The sequence below is a fragment of the Ambystoma mexicanum genome, chromosome 1p (assembly GCF_040938575.1).
Source record: "Ambystoma mexicanum isolate Mex_15411 chromosome 1p, UKY_AmexF1_1, whole genome shotgun sequence".
NCBI lineage: Eukaryota > Metazoa > Chordata > Amphibia > Caudata > Ambystomatidae > Ambystoma > Ambystoma mexicanum.
Window position 1 is genome coordinate 330,053,539 of NC_090921.1, and position 21,395 is coordinate 330,074,933.

Consider the following 21,395-nt stretch of genomic DNA (forward strand, 5'->3'; position numbering starts at 1 on the left):
TTGTCATCAGTTTCTTTAAGGTCAATGCATTCTCTTCAGCCAGTATTCTTCGTGTGTCACGGTCGTCTATTGTGACATCACCAGCTCCTATTTTACTCGTTTTCATATTCCTTTGGGGAGATCCTCCCTCAGATTGTCTTCTCTTCAGTGTCAAGGGTTTTGACCCATGTTGAATCAATAGACTGGGTAGATGTGGGGATGAGCTGTCGCCGCCCATTATTCTATCCCAGAACAAACTAAATAAATAGACTGGGTGGATGTGGGGATCAGCTATCGCCGCCCACATTCACGCCAGAATCCAGGAGAACTGCACAGTTGGCACAAGACCACTCCAAAGATACAACCTTCTTGTGGTGGGTTCCACCACATCACCACTCTACTGTAAGGATGCCATCAAAACAATGTTAAGCAAGGCTCCTATACCATCAAGCAAAAGACCACTCTATTGAAATGCAGTAATTCAAGACAGATCCCAAAAATGGATGCAATACCAGTACTCACCACTATCAGAAAGCCGGCGTTTTAAAACCACCAGACTTTTGTGTAAAACTGAACAGAGGAACCCAAACCAGGCCAAGGAAAGACTTGCCAAGAGGTGGATACAATGTAAAACTATATTCTAAAATGACTTGAAGGAAGTAATTATTTAATGTATATGTAAAAATTGTAAGTTTGATTTAAACTGGGAACTAAAGTGACATTCAGCTGAATTCTGCCTGACAACTAACCCCGACAGGAGAAACCTGCTCAGCCACTCTCCCAGGCCTAGCTGCATCCTGCTGCCCTTGCCAAAAGGAGATGACACCTCTCTGATTGAATTAAGGGAAGGGTACCTGCAGACTGCAGGAGGTTGAACAAAGCCCTGTCCTGGGCTCAGGCAAATGTTATATTTGGGGGGGTCGTAAAATGGCTTCCTCTTGGGGGAAACTGGGAGGGGCAGTGCCTCTGCTAGCAAGCTGAGCTTGGGGGAAGTGGATAAACCAGTTATTCCACCATGTGATGTGGGAAGCCACACCCCTTTTTGACCAGGGCATAATTTTAAAAAGATAGATAACTCATAGTGCGGACTGGTCAAAATTATATAAATAATATCATTATTCTTGGGATTTTTCCGTGCACATTTTTAGAGGTGTTAGGACCCTGTGGTGTATTCTGGGGGGCTGCTAGAAAATAGGGTCTTACTCCAAATGTCTGCATGTTAAAAATCTGACACTTTATCAATTAATGTCCATACTCCTTGCGCACATTTGTGTAATTTTTGGTAAATGTCCGATATTGGTAAACCGATCAAAAAGCGCAAAATGTTGTCATTTTTGAATGCAAGCCCACAGGAAGATCAAAGGCGGACAAGCATGGACCATAAGGAATATATAATGTGTACATGTAATTTCAACAAATTGTGTATCTGGGAAATATGTATTTGGATCAGAAATAGATTTGTGGGCAAATTGTCCAGGGGAGGATCCTCTGACCCATAAACAGACCTCATCATGATGACAATCCATTTCCTTCCCCCAATCATGGGAGAGGGGAGAATTGGGCCAATGACAAGTAATGAGGGGCAGGCTCAGTTATGCCACGCACACACCCACTTCCAAAACACATAAAAAGAGACTGCTGGGACAGGTAGAGAGATTCATTTTCCATTTCTGCGGAGCATTTTGACGGCCGACATCCCATCCAGACAGAGACCAGAACCAGAGACCCATAGACTACAGAACTTTGAACCTAGGAGGCCCACTGCAAGCAAAAGTATTCTCAGCAGGCCTTCAGAATCCAGCAAACCTAACCAAACAATTCAACAGCCGGGTGAGCTGTTTGAATTCTTTGCCAAGAACTTTTGTCGGAACCGCAGACCAGACCCAGACCGCTGTGAGCAGAACCAGAGATCCGGATCGCTATGAGCAGAACCGGTGCCTGATTGACCCGCCGAGCAGAGAGAACCGCCGCTGGACGTGTTGACCAGATCCGTGACAAGGCCTATTTCAAATTTATGTTGTGAGTACCTAGCAGAACTGTGCAGAACCAATCTCTTAGTTAAAATAATCTAATTCAAGCTATTTTAACCTATTTAGAACTACCTCATAGGAATCGTGTGTGTCATTCTGTCCTTTTTAAAGCTGAAAACTGTCACCTGTCATTTTGAACTTTTAAATTTCAAATCCGAAAAATTACCTTCACGAAATCGGGTGTATCTCTGGAACCGTTTGTGCTAGGAGCGAAATTTAAGATTCTAGGCTTTCCAACTTCCTACTCCTTATAGTGCCTCTGTAATCGCGCTTGACGCACGTGACCAAATTTGCAGCAATTTGACATTTTGCACAATTTCAGCCACGTGTAAAAATCAGCAGCTCCTTGCTTTCCTTTGCTAAAATTTGTTTTAACCTGCTAGTTACTCATAGGGCATTGCTAAAGTAAGTGAGCCTGAACTAATATAAACTAGATATCACTCACCCTGAACCTCTAGAGGGAATTAAAAGGATTTTTAGCACATTTCTCACTTCATTGTCATCACATTCAAAGCATTTTGGGCCTGTGTTTCAAACTTCTACCTGTTTCCTCTAAGCTTGCTGGGGGGGAACTGAATTTCGTATTGTATTTGATTGCATTCCTGAGAACTGTGTGCTCCTCTTTCCATCTCCTTCCATTTCTTACATTGCATGGGGGGGGTGAATTGCCAGAGAAAAAGTGATTATCTTATCTTTTGCTAAAATCATATCAAGTATTTCTGTACTGCATTTTATTCCTCATTGCTTTTCCCTTGAAACCATAAAAGTATTTTCGCTGCCTTATCCTTCCTACATCAACTCCTCATTGATTGTAAAGAAGTGTGCTATTGTCAGATTACCCATTGTGGATCAACTTTATATTCATAAGTGTGATATCAATTATTAATTTATTATAAAAGTGTGATATATATCTTGTTCATTTTTCAAATAAACTTTTTAATTTGCAAAACAAACCTACTTCTTGGCTCAGTGGGGTCAGGGGGATTCTAAGAGAGGGGTGTGATATAAGGGTTGTCATCCAGAGTACTGAACTGGACATAAAAATACATCAATAAGGGTTTTCCTCAGCATCCCAGACTAGGCATTGACTTAGCTGTAGTGTTGATTGAATATCGCTTACAAAGTGGGGGCTCGGAGCCGGGATATTCTGGGTTAGATTTTCCATTTGTGCAGCTTAATATAGTGTGCCAACTGACCGGATACACATATCCGGTTAGATCACCACGCTGTTTTACACTGTGAAAGCACCCCTCAAAGGAACACTCTAAGGAAACGGTCTGTTTTGCAAAATAAAATACAAACTTCGGTACGTCAGGAAGGAACTCAAATCTCCAGAATGATGACACTGGTAGACATCAAAATAGCCACAGAGCACTTCTTACATAAGCTACTTGTGAGAGGTGAATGGACTGAGCAGGGCCAGGATGCGTGGTTGCAGGCAATCACAAAACAGGTCACTGGAACTGGGTTAGATATCTGAGAGATCAGGGCCCCTTACATGTGGCCCTGAGCGAACTATACATGGCCAAAGATGAACACAATAAGATTTCCAGGATAGCGGCATATGTGTATCTATATATGAGAGCCATGCAGGACAAATGTGCTGAAGGCCAAGATCTGGCAAATAGGCAACTGTTGGCATTAGAGAAGGCCCAATCTGATCTGGACTCTTCTGAGCAGAGGCTGCACAGGAGCCAGGAGTCAGAAAATGATAGTAGACAGTACATCATTAAAATAAAGGAGGATATGGATATCCTGCAACAGGAAAAGGCTGACCAGGATACCAGAATTCTGGCTTTGCAGAAGGAACACCAAGACAGTTTGGACTCCTTACTGCAGTGCCAGAAAAAGCTGGAGCAACAGATCAATTTCAACAGGGCATGCACAGAGCAGGTAGCCACCCTGCAAATCCAACTAGACAGAGAGAAAGAGGAAAGCAATACATTTATTTTGAAAGACCTGGATACCCAGGCAGAGTTTGATGAAGAACACCAGAAAGCTGGTGCCTTGGAAAGGCAGAGGGACAACCTGGTGTCACAAATGCAGGCTCTTGGTCAGGAAAGGGATATCTTAGGCCAGGAAGTCTACCATTTAAAAAGAAAAATTGAAGAAAATCACTTGGCCCTCCAGGGGCTGGGTAACCTCCAAAAAGAGCATCAGGGCTTGCTAGATCACACCAGGAGGGTGGAGGAGGCTCTGGCAAGAAAGCAGCAGGCCAGTAGGGATGGGGCTCAGGAGGTAACCCTCCTGCAGCAAAGACTGGCCCAGTACTCCAGGACCAATCAGGAGGCACAGAGAGAAAATGAGGCTCTCTGTCAGCACAATGATAGGCTCCAGCAACAGGTAGCGATGCAGGAGAGACTGATAGAGTCTAGTAAGGCCTTAACTGAGGAACTGAAGGCGCAGGCTCTTGCATTGCAACAGGGAGCAGGGGCTGACAGAGATGAAGTTCGCTGGGAAAGGGAAACGCCTGAGCATAACCTCAGGAGCCCTAGTACCGGAGGCCGCCATCTCTCTCAGTCCCTGGACTCTGCCACCCCCATGTCCCCTGGCGCACATGAGCACAGGGCCACAGGGATGGCAGATTACTATCCAGCCAAAAGTATGGGGCTCATAGGCCAGTACCACCCAGGAATGGAGGGGTGAGCATCCGGGTATGGGCACCCAAGCACAGTGCAAATCAGTGGGGAATCCCAGGAGAGTAGGCCCATTAAGGGCATCCTGAAAATCTCTGCCCAGTTAGGTCAGTGGGGGGGTACCCATCAAATCCTGGCAGCAAGGAGGGATCTGAAGACTCCTCTGAGCGTTACAGGACACAGGAGACCAGGTCCCCACATTCAGCCAGCCCTTCACAGGCTCGCAGAATCCGGGAAAACCTGGAAGATCACCTCTGGGAGCAGTGCTTCGGAGTCAGAGGATGAATGGACCAGGGAGACCCGAACCAAAAAGGCCAATAAGGCAAAAAGGGCCTTGCTTAAGGACCCATTGAAACAAATAAAGGCAATCACGCCTTATCATAAGAACGCCAAGTATTCTGTTTGGGAACACTTGGAGCTCTATGAGCAAATGATGGAGACTTTCCATTTGAAGGACAGCAGTAGCTGCATCCAGTACGTCAAATGGACATTCTCCCCAGAATACTCCAGTTTCTTTGCAGGGCTGGAGGACCAAAACCATTCAAGATGGTCCGCATATAGGGCGGCCATCTTGAAATATTTTTCTGTTCATAGAAATCCTCAAGAGGCTCACAAGGCAGCCTACAATTTGCAATGTGGGCAGGATCAGGCCGTGCAAGAATTTGTGCAAGAATTGAAGCGTGCCTTTGCGCAGACCACAAGAAGGGTGCGCACGGACAGCAGAGTATTTGTCAGTACTTTTTTCCATGCCTTGCCCAAATACATCATGACCCAGCTAGTGAGAGATTTTCACGAGAAGAGGTCACTAGACTGGGTCATTGAACAGGCTATCCGGATCTATGAGGTGCAGAAGCCCATAGAAAATAAAAGTAATGCGCAGAAAAACCCCAAAACCAACAGCACCCCTGCTGCTGCCAAGGTGGCGGAGGTAAAGGTTGCCCCCGTTTAGATTTGGAGATGGAGGGGCCTAAAAACCTGCCTGCACCAAATAATTCACACCCCAGAAGGCCCTCGGGCCAGTCACAGACAAGGAGTCAAGGAGGTAGTCCCACAAACGGGGTGTCCCGCTCCCCTGATTATGTAAGCCCCCGCTACAAGGGAAACCGACCCATCCTGGGTTATGTGTGGACAACTCCAGCCCAAGGGGGGGATCCAGCCAAGCACCTGACCCAGGGAACATCCCTCCTAACTTCACCCAGGAGGGCAGAAATTCTCCAAAATCCTGGCCAGAACTTTTTGCCCAGGTATCCGCCCAATTTCCAGCCCCAAAATCATCCATCCTTCTTTCCCTAATTCCCTGAGCCCAGACAACCTAATCCGGGAGAGGGGAGGCCAAGAGTGGAGGGGTACCAAAATCTTCCCAACCAGGGATACTACCAGAGAAGGGATAGCTACCCTTCCCGGGATCAGCCCAGGGGAGAAAATAGAGCCCCGGATCAGCCTGAGCAGGTTTCCCAGTTAGAGCGCCAGGTCCAAAATATGGCACAGATCTGGGTCACATACTGAGGGCTCAACAGAACCCTCAGATGAGCATGCCACCGCAGAATGCCCCAAACTCTGGACCTGGTGCTCCAGAACAATGACGGGGGCAGCACCCCGATAACACACCGGTTCCCAGGGAGGAGGCACAAGGGGAAGGGGGGTGTAAAGCCTTGGAGGAAGCTTCCTTCCCAACTTGTAAACTGCCCCTGGAAAACCAGGAACCGAAACAAAATCTCCTGCCCCTGAAAGCCTGCCTCCCAAGGAGCAGAGGGGTGGTAGGAGAAACAAAGGACCCAAACAGACCCACTTTGTGGAGGAGGTACAGGTCTTCCAATTTGAGGGAGAGGGATCCTCAGAAGATCCTGAGAAAAGGATCTTCTCCTTCAGAGATGGGGGAACTCCTCCGAAGGAAAAATGGGTCCCAAGGGATTCCAATCCAGACTGGGGATATGTGGAGACTGAGCTACCGCCGCCCATCATCTCATCCCAGAACCGAAAATACCAAAATCCCCTGGTTCAAACCCATCCTGGTGACTGCCTCCAAAAAGGGGGGGCGACCCAGAACCGGAACCAGGGGAACCCACAATGGCTCTGATCTCCAGTTGCCAACTTTTTCTTTCAGATTCCCAAGGCTCTCCAAAGAATTCTGCCCAAATCTCTTCGCTAGCAATGTCCAAAACCAGAAAGTTAGCCCACCAGTTGTCCAAAAATGTGCATTATCTGTGCCCCCTTGAGGAGAAGGAGGGAAGATACTATGCCCCGGTACAAGTACAGGGGCAGGGTACAATTTTGGCACTGGTGGACACTGGATCCCAAGCTACCCTTCTGTCCAAAAGGGCCTTTGAGGAACTAAATGCAGGAAGGGGGGAGAATTAACGTATTCCTCTCACCTCTCTTCCTGGACAACTGCAGAACTTTGACGGGAAGGAAATTCCTGTCGAGGGGACTGCAGATCTGGACATCAAAATTGGGCGACACAAGGTGAAACACCCGGTCATAGTAGTGACTCCAGAGGGCACCCCTTGTTTACTAGGGAATGACCTCCTCAGAAGGTTGTCACCCCTAATAGATTGCGTAAACAAGGTCCTCTGGACCCAGACTAGTCAACCAATAAAATTAAAACAGAGTGTCAACCATGTTAGTTTAAACGGCACATGCCACATGGTTGAACAAAAATCTGACCAAGTAGAATTTCACTTCCAGAACAACCAAATTCCAGAGGTGACAGTAATAGCAGTAGGACAACAGACTAGTGATGGGGGGTCCTCTCTATTTCTGAAAATCAACCTTCCTTCCAGTTTAAGGTGGTATTCCACACTGGAAGGAAACACCCTGAAATTCGTTACTAATCCACAATCAGAAACTCCCACTCCTATAGTCCAGAAAGATGTGAAATCAGCTCAGAGCCTGGCTGATATTCTGCAAATTGGAGAGTAGTCGTTCATCCCTGTCCAGTTAAATGATGGGAAGGACTCTGTTCTCGCTCGAGTGTGTGTGAACAACGGTAAGAGCTTCATCAGCAAAGCCATGTTCGGCCAACTCCCAAAAGATCCAGCCATTCCCACATTCAAACTGATAGACGAATGGGAAATGGACCTGGAAGCACCTAATTCCAAACATCTCCTGCCAAGCAGGTGTATGCTCAAAATCTCCATTGGCAACAAGAGCATAGTCCATAATTGTTGGGTCGTGCGAGACGTCACTTCCGCCTTTTACTTAGGCAGTGACATTCTCAATCGCTTTGCCATTAGTTTGGACCTAATAAACTTTAAATCTTGGTCCCGATTAGCGGATAATCCCATGGGCTTTGATGATCCAGAAAAAGCATTTAGGTCAGCTCAATTGCTACCTTATGCAGTTGAAATTCAGATCAAAGAGGAAGTCACCATCCCAGAAAGGACCCGACAATTCTCCCTGGTAGTGAAAGATAAAAGAGGACAAAAATTGCAAAACCCTGATGCTTATATACATCTAAATGCTTCTCTCCAACAGGTAAACCCAACTCCATTAGTCAACATAGAACATGACACCATTCCAATAGAGGTGGATAACAGCGACTTAAAGAGTATTACTCTAGCCGCAGGCACCATTATTGGTATGGCGATTGATGACCGACATTTCTCCATTGATTTAGGAAATTAACTGTTAGGACCAATCCCCAAGGACTGTTTTGACAGTGACAGTGATGACAAAACAACACCAGACAGGATTTTCACTCGGCATGGGGGGAACTTCCTGGTGTACACTTCTTGCCCTTATGGTAAGGAAGATGTGACTTGTGACTTCAGGAGGGATGAGGTGATTTTCCAGGTCCATGAGGGCTGCCTTTCCCATCTGAAGCCTCCAGTCCAAATCAGCACTCTGACCAGGGACTTCTCCACCCAGCTGGAGGAAGCTGCTGAGATAGCCGAACCAGAAATCTTTCCAGGCTTCAGGCAGATGGTGGAAGAGAGAGTCAACCTAGCTGATGCCTGTGTGACTGTGGAACAAAAGCAAAAGTTGAAACAGGTTTTCTTGGATTTCCAAGATCTCTTTACGGTAGACTCATATGACTGTGGCCGCACCGACATCCACACAACAACAATTCCCACGGACCCTGGAATGACTCCAGTGTTTGTGAAGCAATATCGTTTGCCTCTAGCATCCATGGAGTCCTTTACTGAAATAATTAAGAACCTTGAGTCCCGGGAAATAATAATTCCAGTACACAGCACCTTCAATAATCTGGTGCTGGGAATATTGAAGCCAAACGCCCAGTGGAGACTCTGTGCCGACCTTAGGGAGCTCAACAAACGGGTCCATACTTCCCGATGGCCTCAGCCCTACATTGACCAAGGGCTGGCCCAGATTCAGGGGTCACAGGTATTCACAGCAATAGACCTGACTAATGGATACTGGACCGTGCCTGTCAGTAGGGAGGACCAATACAAACTGGCTTTTACCTTTGGGGGCCAGCAGTACACATGGACCCGGACTCCCTAAGGATACCTCAACTCCGGCAATGAATTTAACATTTTCCTACATAAGGCCATGCCCGACCTGGGTGCAAGGGGTAACCTGGCTTATGTAGATGATGTCCTCATCAAAAGTTCATCTGTGGAGGAACACATAGCGGAGATCCGTTATGTTCTGACACAGTTGAGGGCCGCCAGAGCAAAACTTTCCTTTCAGAAAGCACAGTGGTGTAGAACCCTTGTTCATTTCTTAGGGCATGAGATTACTCCTCAGGGTCTCTGTCCCCAATAAAAGAAAGTGGAAGCACTTCAGAAACTGAAAGACCCCACCACTCTGCGGGAACTAAGGAGCCTCCTTGGACTGACTAATTACAGCAGAAAGTTCATTGAGGGCTACGCAGAGATCACCAGACCCCTGATTCATCTCCTGAACGGGGGGGTCAAGCGGCAATGGGATCCAGAACAAGCCAAGGCAGTAAGACAACTCAAAAGAAGCCTCTCACAAGCGCCTTGCCTAGCTTACCCTGTCAGAAACAAGGTGTTCTTCCTGGAGACAGGGTTCTCTAACACGTGCTTGATGGCAGTATTGTACCAAAAGCATGACAAGGTCAATAAAGTAATCTCCTATGCGAGCAAAACATTATTCAAACAAAAAATTCAACGATTGTGAGAAGGCACTCCTGGCAACGGTGTGGGCATTGAAGAATTACTGCCCGTTTATCCAGGGGGAACACATCATAGTGGAGGCTCCACACCAGCCTCTGCAATATCTCCAAAGTGACAGAATCCGGGCCAGAAATGTGAGAAAATTCCCGAATTACTTCCTGGATTCTGTCAATGCAAGGCTTTCCTGTGGCGGTCAGATATGGCCAAAACCAGAAGAGTCCCCTCGCGCAAGGTCTGGCTGACTTGCATTATTGTGCCAGAGAAAACTGTCTTGAGGACGAAAGTCTAAAAATCAAGGACAACATGGAGGCATACCTCAATTCCCCACACAAAGTCTTTGAAGAAGACAAGTGTGAGGGAATGCCCACTGTCTATGTGGATGGATGCTCTTACCATGTTGACAACAACGGGGAGAAAGAACTGGTGGCCGGCGTAGGGAATGCATGGGTGAAGGAGTTTCCAGAACCCTCCGCTGGATACAAAATTGATCCCCGAAGTAGTCAGGAGGCAGAATTGATGGCTGTGCATCAGGCCATCCTCACTGCTGTCCAACATCAACTCCACAAACTGGTCATAATCACAGATTCGGATTATGTACGGAACGGGTTCGTGGAGCACCTGGTTAACTGGAAAACCAGAGGCATGTTATGTGCTAATAACAAATCCCTGAAACATGGGAAGTTAATCCAAAATATTGATGATCTGGTCACATCGAATGGGATGACCATCTACTGGAAAAAGATCAAGGGTCATTTCAAAGTAGAGGGACCAGACAAAACTGGAAATGACTTAGCTGATCAGCTGGCCAAAACCGGGGCCATCCAAGGGGATCTAATAGAAATAGAGTCCCTGTTGGGGGAAATCCAGGTCACTGCGATCACTAGGTCCCAGACAAATGCTCACAATGATCTTTCAACTGCCCAATGGAGTAAGGAGACCCCTGATGCTGATTTGATTACAGCTCAGAAGGGGGATCCAATAATTGGTAAGTTTTACCAACACATTGAGGACCCTGAGAACTTTCCCCTGACGGATACCGATTACATTGGGAAGGAGGACCTAAGAGTGTTGATGAAATGTCCAAAAAGGTTCCGAATCCAAGAGGGTTTATTGGTAAGGAAACTCCAAGCTGGCCATGATCAGTGGGTGGTCCCTACCTCATTCTGAAGCCTGATGTTAAGTCACGCCCATGATGCGGCCACCGCTGGTCATAGGGGGTTTCACACAACACTGGAAATCTTAAGAGAGGTTGCATACTTGCCACACATGGGGCAGGACCTCGACCAATACTTGAAGGGGTGTCTTGTGTGTGCACAGTTTCAGCCATCATCCCTCACACACCGTGCGCCTCTCCAAAAGAGGGGGATGACACTGCCATGGTCAGATTTGCAAATCAACTTTGTAGGCCCTGTAATTCGCTCGTCTAGAGGAAACAAGTACATGTTGACCATTACATGCTTGTTTACCAAGTGGGTGAAATGTCTCCCGGCCCCAAATTGCAAGGCAGATACAATAGCTGCCCTATTGATTAACCACATCTTTTCCCGTTTTGGTCTACCTCAAAGAATTGAGTCAGACAGAGGTAGCCACTTCACCAGTGAAGTAATGACAAAGATGTGGGAGATACTGGGGGTTAAAAGGAAGCTACACATTGCTTACAGGCCAGCTACTTCTGGAGCAGTGGAGATATACAACCAAACCAATCTGAGCATATTAAAAAAGTTTGTGGCAGATTCTGGGCCAAGTTGGGATATCCGACTACCTCTTGTCCTAATGGCCATCAGATCTACCCCTTCATCTGCAACTAAAATGTCACCATTTGAGTTGATGACTGGACGCAAGATGGTGCTTCCCAAGCATTTGCTCTACAGAACCCAAGAGCAAATGTTGATAAATGCCTCCACAACTCATGAGTATGTGGAGAATTTAAGGAAACACCTCCAACATGCTTTTGCCTATGCTCAGCGGAATCTAGAAAGATCAGCTGATAGCACGAAGACCCACTACGACCTAAAAACCACCAGGAAAGTATACGAGGTGGGGGACCGGGTCTATCTATACAAATTCCAAAGGAACCAGGCCAAACAGCGAACATTTTTGCCTACATGGAAGGGACCGCTTGAAATTATAGACAAAATCTCCCCTGTTGCATACAAGATCCGCATCCCAAAAGGCAGTTTGGCAGAAGGGGAAGACAAGTGGTTCCATATTAATCAGCTAAAGTGTTGGCATCCTAGGCACACTCTGCAACAACTGGAGGAATCCTCTGGAATCCCAGAAGGAGCTGCTCCAGAGTAATTCAGTTCCAACCCTAAAATATCCCACATATAGTTTCTAACATATTATGACTCTTGTAAGCGACTGACTCTGAATTATATCGTGTTTATTGAGTGTCTATTGAGTCTATTGAGTTATAAAATGTACATGCCACCCCACTAGATCAATAGTGGTGGAAAAATGTCTATGAATAGGTATTGCCGCTTTTGCTTTATCATCCTAGGAGAGAGGAAACCATGGAGACCGACCAAGGAGGACGACCGGGGACCGGGAGCAGAGACCCAAGGGGCCCGGGGTACCGCCCAATATTCCCATCAGGACCGGCGAGGAGAACCGATCGATCCAACTGGGTGGAGGAAAATATGCTGAACTGTGCCATCTACCGAATTGGAAGAAGATAATGCGGACATACCAGCACAGGGCTCAAAACATCCTTTGCACCCGACTTCCCCTCAACTCGACTCAAAGCGCAGTCGGGCGGGGGGGTTTGTCAAGAGTTTTGACCCATGTTGAATCAATAGACTGGGTAGATGTGGGGATGAGCTGTCGCCGCCCATTATTCTATCCCAGAACAAACTAAATCAATAGACTGGGTGGATTTGGGGATGAGCTTTCGCCGCCCACATTCACGCCAGAATCCAGGAGAACTGCGCAGTTGGCACAAGACCACTCCAAAGATACAACCTTCTTGTGGGGGGTTCCACATCACCACTCTACTCTAAGGATGCCATCAAAACAATGTTAAGCAAGGGTCCTATACTATCAAGCAAAAGACCACTCTATTGAAATGCAGTAATTCAAGACAGACCCCAAAAATGGATGCAATACCAGTACTCACCACTATCAGAAAGCCGGCGTTTTAAAACCACCAGACTTTTGTGTAAAACTGAACAGAGGAACCCAAACCAGGCCAAGGAAAGACTTGCTCAGAGGTGGATACAATGTAAAACTATATTCTGAAATGACTTGAAGGAAGTCATTATTTAATGTATATATAAAAATTGTAAGTTTGATTTAAACTGGGAACTAAAGTGACATTTAGCTGAATTCTGCCTGACAACTACCCCGACAGGAGAAACCTGCTCAGCCACTCTTCCCAGGCCTAGCTGCATCCTGCTGCCCCTGCCAAAAGGAGATGACATCTCTCTGATTGAATCAAGCGAGGGGTACTTGCAGACTGCAGGAGGTTGAACAAAGCCCTGTCCTGGGCTCAGGCAAATGTTATATTGGGGGGGTCGTAAAATGGCTTCCTCTTGGGGGAAACTGGGAGGGGCAGTGCCTCTGCTAGCAAGCTGAGCTTGGGGGAAGTGGATAAACCAGTTATTCCACCATGTGATGTGGGAAGCCACACCCCTTTTTGACCAGGGCATATTTTAAAAAGATAGATAACTCATGGTGGGGACTGGTCAAAATTATATAAATAATATCATTATTCTTGGGATTTTTCCGTGCATTTTAAGAGGTGTTAGGACCTTGTGGTGTATTCTGGGGGGTTGCTAGCGGAAAATAGGGTCTTACTCCAAATTTCTGCATGTTAAAAATCTGACACTTCATCAATTAATGTCCATACTCCTTGCGCACATTTGTGTAATTTTTGGTAAATGTCGATATTGGTAAACCGACCAAAAAGCGCACAATGTTGTCATTTTTGAATGCAAGCCCCCAGGAAGATCAGAGGCGGTCAAGCATGGACCATAAGGAATATATAATGGGTACATCTAATTTCAACAAATTGTGTATCTGGGAAATATGTATTTGGATCAGAAATAGATTTGTGGGCAAATTGACCAGGGGAGGATCCTCTGACCCATAAACAGACCTCATCATGATGACAATACATTTCCTTCCCCCAATCATGGGAGAGGGAGAATTGGGCCAATGATAAGTAATGAGGGGCAGGCTCAGTTATGCCACGCACACACCTACTTCCAAAACACATAAAAAGAGACTGCTGGGACAGGTAGAGAGATTAATTTTCCATTTCTGCGGAGCATTTTGACGGCCGACATCCCATCCAGACAGAGACCAGAACCAGAGACCCATAGACTACAGAACTTTGAACCTAGGAGGCCCACTGCAAGCAAAAGTATTCTCAGCAGGCCTTCAGAATCCAGCAAACCTAACCAAACTATTCAACAGCCGGGTGAGCTGTTTGAATTCTTTGCCAAGAACTTTTGCCAGAACTGCAGACCAGACCCAGACTGCTGTGAGCAGATCCAGAGATCCGGAACGCTGTGAGCAGCACCGGTGCCTGATTGACCCGCCGAGCAGAGAGAACCGCCGCTGGACGTGTTGACCAGATCCGTGACGAGGCCTATTTCAAATTTATATTGTGAGTACCTAGCAGAACTGTGCAGAACCAATCTCTTAGTTAAAATAATCTAATTCAAGCTATTTTAACCTATTTAGAACTACCTCATAGGAATCATGTGTGTCATTCTGTCCTTTTTAAAGCTGAAAACTGTCACCTGTCATTTTGAAGTTTTAAATTTCAAATCCGAAAAACTTCCTTTACAAAATCGGCCGTATCTCCGGAACCGTTTGTGCTAGGAGCGAAATTTAACTTGTATCTTAAAGCTAAGATTCTAGGCAACGAACCTAGAACCAACTTCCTACATAGTCCCTCCATAATTGCGCTCGACGCACGCGACTAAATTGGCCGCGATTAGACATTTTGCACAATTTCAGCCACGTGTAAAAATCAGCAGCTCCTTGCTTTCCTTTGCTAAAATTTGTTTTAACCTGCTAGTTACTCATAGAGCATTGCTAAAGTGAGCCTGAACTAATATAAACTAGATATCACTCACCCTGAACCTCTAGAGGGAATTAAAAGCATTTTTAGCACATTTCGCACTTCATTGTCATCACTTTCAAAGCATTTTGGGCCTGTGTTTCAAACTTCTACCTGTTTCCTCTAAGCTTGCTGGGGGGAACTGAATTTCATATTGTTTTTGATTGCATTCCGACAACTGTGTGCTCCTCTTTCCATCTCCTTCCATTTCTTACATTTCATAGGGGGGGGGGGTGAATTGCCATTTTGCTAAAATCATATCAAGTAAAGAAGTGTGCTATTGTCAGATTACCCATTGTTGATCAACATTATATTCATCAGTGTGATATCAATTATTAATTTATTATAAAAGTGTGATATATATCTTGTTAATTTTTCAAATAAACCTTTTAATTTGCAAAACAAACCTACTTCTTGGCTCAGTGGGGTCAGGGGGATTCTAAGAGAGGGGTGTGATATAAGGGTTGTCATCCAGAGTACTGAACTGGACATAAAAATACATCAATAAGGGTTTTCCTCAGCATCCCAGACTAGGCACTGACTTAGCTGTAGTGTTGATTGAATATCACTTACATCAGGGAAACATCTGATAAGGTTTTCTCAGAGGGTACCTTCTTTCCAATATTCTCTGTGGTCTTGTAACTTTGTGGCATTTACTCATGCCGGAGTGGTGGGCACGTAGCTGTGCCAGGAGGCATGCCACCACATTACTAGTGGGATGAATTATGTCTACATCCAAAGTAGGGGTGGAAAAGTGGCTTTTGTATTGGTAAGTTCTTTCAGGGATATTTATCACTCCTATATACAATATTCTTTTTCTTTAGCCAGATTTTAGTCAATATTGACGAAAAAATTGCCTCATGCGCAAAATGTGGTTAGCTTTTTATCAGTGGTTCCACATGTTCCTATTCCTTTGACACTGTGAGTCAATCTGATCATTTATAGATGGCACAACAAACTGGCATCTGAAAGCTACTCTTGGTGATTGTTTCTCAAACTAGTATTTATGGACATACTGAAAACCCAAAGGCTTTTTTAAGTGCCAACATAAGGTAAACATATCAGAATTCACACAACACCTTCAACTTCTAATATGCAATCAACAGTCTGAATCGAGAAACAAAGATAGTTATATTCATATCAAATTAGCATACTACTGAAAAAATTCAAAATTAATCCTTTCCTTTTTCTTTTCTTTACTTATACCACTCATCACAAATCTCTTACTAATATCCATACATCCCTCATACTCGTTTTCCCCCTGACTCATCTGACGACTTAATGAATCGAGTAGTCATGCAAAATTGTATAAATTCATCTTCATGCACATTGCTCCTATCCCCAAAGTAACACCATTGACCTACCTCGTTAATACCCCTTACATCCTAAGTTCAACCAAATAAACCATTAAACAATCCTCAGATCAACTGTTATGAGTTCTGTGCAAAGAGCGAGTTTGAGAACTGTGTGAAAGTGTAAACTGATTCAAGAATCAAAACCTGTGCTTGGTTTCCCTCTTAGTCATCCCATTATTTTATTAGTTCTTGACATCACTCTGTACAAAGAACTACTTTGAGAACCACGTGAATGTATCGAGTGATTCTAGAATCAAATCTTTTACACATTTCCCCTCTTACTCATTCTCCCTCATGTCCGTTCCACTACATTACGAATATCGAAGTCATGTGAATTAGGGAACTTTTATCTCTATACACACTATACCTTTCCAAAAACTAACACCACTCATCTACCATATTTACATCTCTCACATCCTCACTTCAATCAAATCAAACAGTAAACAATCCCAAAATCAATTTTTACAAAATCTGTAGAAACGCAAACTTTGAGAACTGTGCAAAAGGCAAACTGAATCAGAAATGCCCCTTCACATCACGTGAAAACTTCATCCAATCAAAACAAAGCACAAACCATGGCTCTGCAATGAACCCATCTCAGTGATGCCCTTTATTTTCAGAAAAACTTTCATGAAAGCCTTCTCAATCTCAAAATACAAACACAAAAAATAGTCTCACATAGTGTGTATTGCTCACTTAACATACATATGTTTTACAATGTATACCCTTCTTGTTAGTTACTCCTTACGAATCGAGAAATCATGCAAAATAATGCAGTTATCTCCGTCCACACTACTTATTTTCTAACCTCTATACAATGCCTGACTTCGAGAAATGCTCTGAAGAGAACACTGAATCGAGATGCTTTCCTTCAGATTGTGTGAAAACATCATCCAATCAAAACAAAACACAATGTAACCACAGCTCTAACATGAACACATCTCAGTGGTGCATATTATAAAGTCGAAACAAAGTTAAATAAAACAGTTCTCGATCTCAATACACAAACATGCGGCAATAAATCACCCTAATACAACATCCCTTCACATTTTAAGTTGCACATTCACCGGACAGCACGGGTATGGGGAGTTCAGAAGGTAGCCTGCAACTGATCCAGGTCCTATCCTGGATGCCGGAGGCTGGAGGGCCAGCTCGCCCAGGAGGGAGACTGAGGAGAGAAGAAGGCATTTTTGCTACTGATAAGGTGGTGAGCAGTTCACTGCAGCTCCCAATGTATGGGATCCCCTGTGCTCCCCCCACCCCTTTGACTAGGGGGTGCACCTGTCGACAGCCATCTCCCCTGTCGTGTGATTGTGACTCCTGGATCATCTTCTCCAGGGCTCTGCCTGCTTTACTTTGATGCTGTCTGACCTGTCTATCTGTTTGACATTTGAAGGGGGCTACACAGGGGCCTTGGAAAGCTGTGGATACCAGCACATGGATTTTCCTCTTCCCACTGCCTTCCTCTCCTTCCAGAGGGCGTACCTGACTCTGGCTGTCTCTCCTGTCATGTAATCATCACTTCTGGACCATCTGCAGGCCTCTGCCCACTTTGCCTGGACACTGCTTGGTCTGTCTATCTGACATCTGCATCAGGCCTCCTGAAGCCCTGCAACATTGCAAATTCTGCTGCACAGGTTTTCCTCTGCCCTCTACCCCCACTTCCCCCAGAGGGCATATCTTATGCCAGTCATCTCGTCTGTCAAGTAATCGTGACGTTTGGACTAATCGTTATGCTCTACCTGCTTTGCCTGGAGGTTGCCTGTTTTGTCTGTTGGACTTCTGCAGGAGACAACACTGCTTTCGGTGTACAGGCTCTCCTCTGCCCCCTGCCCCCTCCCTCCAGGGGGTGTGTCTGATGCCGGCCGTTTCTCCTGTCATGTGATCGTTACGCCTGAATCAGCTGCTGTGCTCTGCCAGCTTTGCCTGGATGCTGTCTGGCTTGTCTGTTTGTGCCCTGCAACACTGTGGCTCTCACTGGACAAGCTCTCCTCTGCCCCCCTGATGCCCTCCTTCTAGAGAGTGTACCTGACACTGGAAAGCTTTCCTGAAATGTAGTGATGACCCACTACTTTTAATCCATCTCTCTTGGGCACTCTTGCCCTCGGCATCCCACCCAAAGGGCGCCCCTCTTAGGACACTGTTTTCCATGTTTGCCCCTGTTTGCACCATGGCTGGTATTCGCACCTGCTATTTTCTTCATACGTGCCTGGATCATTGACCTGCACTAACATGCTCTTTCTTCCCCTTACTGTTACCTTAATTTCTTCTTCCCTTGTCCCCATGAACATTCCTGTTCACATCTCTGCTCACGCTCTGCCTCACACTCGTTGCTGACCTATCCTCATGTTTCTGACTTTTCTGCATCCTGTTTCAATCATGGCTTATGGAATGCCTTCTCTATTGTTTCTAAAACTGATCTCTTCATGTCCTTGCAACTTCATTTTCTATGTATCACAGAGACTTGGGTTTGTCCTTATGACACTGTTACTATGGACACTATGACCTCCTGCTGCTCATCCTTTTCACATTTTACCCATCCTTGTTGCACTCTTATTTCATTCCTGCTGGATTTTTGTTCCTTGTCCTTCTCTTCATCTTACTGTCTCATCCATTGAATTAGATTTTATAACTTTCTCTTCCCCAGTTCACCCTTTTCTTTTCATTATCTATCACCTCCCTGATCCTATCACACCCTTCTATGATGAATTAGACTTCCTATAATCTTCAATCTCACTTTCTGACTCTCCATTAATCATTGCTGACGACTTTAATATTCATCTTCCCCATACCAAAGTCCTTGATTGCCCCTACTATTTCTTACATCTGTGTACAGTCTTACTCATGTAAAAGGAGGCACCCTTGATCTACTCTTTACATCCTGTGATTTTGAACCTATTGAGTCCATTACTTCTCATTATTTTCCTCCTCCGGATCATTTTCTGGTTCGTACATAATTTAATTTTCCTCATCATTAATTTCCTTCTTGTTCCCACTCAAAATCAACTTTCCTACAGTGTGATCTTCAGAATATTGATTTTGCTTTACTTACTGCTTCCATTTCGGATCAGCTTCCCAACCTTAGTTACTTTACTTCTTCTAATGCCAAAAATCTTCCTTTTTTTGTATTCGGATGTTACTACTTCTCTTGCCTCTATTTCCCCATCTCTAGCTTTCATCTTAAGAGCTGTCCCTCTCGGCTCTGGCCCCCTCTCCTCTTGAAATCTTTTGAGATTCTTGACGTAGAGCTGAACACCACTGGCTCAAAAACAAATCCTGTGTTAAATGTTTTCTATTCTCGGCCGCCCTTTCTTCTTACATTTCTGGTTTTAAACAAGCTAAATCAAGCTATTTTCAAAAGCTTATTTATTCTCAATCTAACTCTCCCAATCTGCTTTCACACAATCTGACAGGTGTCGGACCCCACCTCCCCCCATCCGGTGGATCCCTCTTCATCCTCTATTCTTTCTCTCACTGAGTTTGCTGAATTTTTTTCTCATTAAAATTGGCACTATCCATTCCTCTGCTTGCTCTGAGGTCTCATAATCTACTTTCAGCAGTCCTCCTGCTTCCCCTGATTACGCCTGTTGTGCCTTTCCTGCTTTGTCGTTTCCACTATCTTCCCTTTTCCACACCTATTTCGGATGGTGCTGTCATATCTATGATCCTTCGGACTCACCCTATGGCTTATCCTTCAAACTTTCTCCCTGCTTCTCTGGTTAAATCTGTCTATCCTGCTTTCTTTGGCTTCCTTCCATAATACTTTCTGTAATCTTTTGTTGCTCTCAGGTTCCTTTTACTCAGTCTTTAAACATGCCACTTTTCTACCACTTCACAAAAACCTCTCTCTTGACTCATCTGACACTATAATTTCCAATCTATCTCACTCCTCACACACTTATCTAAACTCTTGGAATGTGTGGTTCATGCTCAACTTTCCTCTTTTCTTACCTCTAATAATTTACTTCCTTCACAACAATTTGACTTTAGATCTGGCTTTTCTATGAAAAATAGACTTCTTTGTGTATCCAATTTTTTGTTATTCATGCCATCTTAAACTTTCCTCCCTATAGATTCTTCTTGACATCTGTGCTGCCTTTGACACTGTTGATCAACCCGCTCTGCTCTCTACTCTCTCCTCCCTTGGTCTCTCTGGCACAGTGTCCAACTGGTGCCCTTTCTACCCTTCTAACCGCTCTTTCTCTGTTTCCTTCAATTTTTCTCTCTCATGGTATCTGCTTATGTCTGCTCTTGGTCTGGTCCTTTTTTTCTTTACACTTCATTCCTCACTGCTCTAATCACTAGCTTTGGGATGCAGGCATATCCTTAGGCAAATGATACCCAGATTCTTCTCTTATTTCCTACCTTGTAAGAGTCTACACTTCATCGTCTATCCTCCTGCCTTTCTGCTATCTCTGCCTGGATGTCTTCCCACTTCTTGGCACTCAAGTCAAAGAAAACCAAAACCTTGTACTTTCCTCCTTCTTCTAAAGATTTCCCCCCCCTCTATCTATTTATTTTCCTCCGTTGCTCCCTCCATTGTATTCTAAAGCATGGAACCTGGAAGTTATCTTCTACCCCACCTTCTCCTTTCAAACTCATATCTCTTCTGTATCTCGCACCTCTCAATGTCATGTGTTTAACATCAGTAACATTCAACATTTGTTCACTTTCTCTTCCACCAAAACTTTGCTCTGATCCCTGATTATTTCTCAACTGTATTATTGTTCTTCACTTTATGTTGGCCTACCCAGCTATGCCTTTCTTCCCTTACATTCTATCTTACACTACCGGTTAAGACCCTGTTTGGTATTCATCCCACACATTTCACCCTACCATGCCTGCCTTAAATGGCTTCCTGTCCACATACCTGTGTATTTAATTTTCTTTGTCTTGTCTTTAAATGTATCCATGCTCTCTCCTGTAGCTGCTTCTGCCTCTTTATTTCCCTTTATCAATCTAATTGGAATCGCCGGTCTTCCTCTCAATGCCTTCTTGCTGTTCCCCATTGACCCTGCACTGCATCTCTCTTTCGTTCATTCCAGACCTCTTCCAAGCAGGTAGAGATGCCATCTCCTGCTCTGCCACTCCCCAGTCTGTAGCTGCAGGTGCGTGGTGTTTACCTTGCTCACCGTGTCTCAAAGGGGAGGGACTGACAATGTTGTTAGTCCATCTTCTCTTTTTATGTTTCATGAAACACAAAAGCTAGACTACTCAATGTTATG